The following is a 906-nucleotide window of genomic DNA, read 5'->3' on the forward strand; positions in this document are numbered from 1 at the left end:
AAGCTTAGAGTGGATGTTCAGACCTTCAAACAGAAGGAAGGTGAATCCCTCTATGAAGCTTGGGAGAGATACAAGGAACTGACCAAAAAGTGTCCTTCTGACATGCTTTCAGAATGGACCATCTTGGATATATTCTATGATGGTCTGTCTGAATTATCTAAAATGTCATTGGACCATTCTGCAGGTGTCTCCATTCACCTAAAGAAATGCCTGCAGAAGCTCAGGAACTCATTGACATGGTTGCAAATATCCAGTTCATGTACACTTCTGAAAGAAATCCTGTGAGTAATAGGACGCCTCAGAGGAAGGGAGTTCTTGAAATTCATACTCTGAATGCCATATTGGCTCAGAATAAAATATTAACTCAGCAAGTCAATATGATTTCTCAGAGTCTGAATGGATTGCAAGCTGCATCCAACAGTATTAAAGAGGCCTCTTCTGAAGAAGAAGCTTATGATCCTGAGAACCCTGTAATAGCAGAGGTGAATTACATGGGTGAACCCTATGGAAACACCTATAATCCCTCATGGAGAAATCATCCAAATTTCTCATGGAAGGATCAACAAAAGCCTCAACAAGGCTTTAATAATGTCGGAAGAAACAGACAGAGAATTCTGAGCAGAATCCATCTAGCTTAGCAAATATAGTCTCTGATCTATCTAAGGCCACTGTAAGTTTCATGAATGAAACAAGGTCCTCCATTAGAAATTTGGAGGCACAAGTGGGCCAGCTGAGTAAAAGAGTCACTGAAACTCCTCCTAGTACTCTCCCAAGCAATACAGAAGAGAATCCAAAAAGAGAGTGCAAGGCCATTACCTTACTTGGTTTGGCCGAACCCAAAGAGGAGGAGGAGGACGTGAATCCTAGTGAGGAAGACCTCCTGGGACGTTCAGTGACCAATAAGGA

General features: G+C 41.9%; 1 non-coding gene across 1 annotated transcript; it reads right to left on the reverse strand.

Annotated features, from left to right (window-relative positions):
* Nucleotides 1-108, reverse strand: LOC148549306 (small nucleolar RNA R71). The gene has a single exon (XR_015898644.1). It is a non-coding gene; the product is annotated as a small nucleolar RNA R71 (small nucleolar RNA).
* Between the last annotated feature and the right edge of the window lie 798 nt (nt 109-906).

Source organism: Arachis ipaensis, chromosome B8 (assembly GCF_059453495.1).
Source record: "Arachis ipaensis isolate K30076 ecotype BB chromosome B8, ASM5945349v1, whole genome shotgun sequence".
Lineage (NCBI taxonomy): Eukaryota > Viridiplantae > Streptophyta > Magnoliopsida > Fabales > Fabaceae > Arachis > Arachis ipaensis.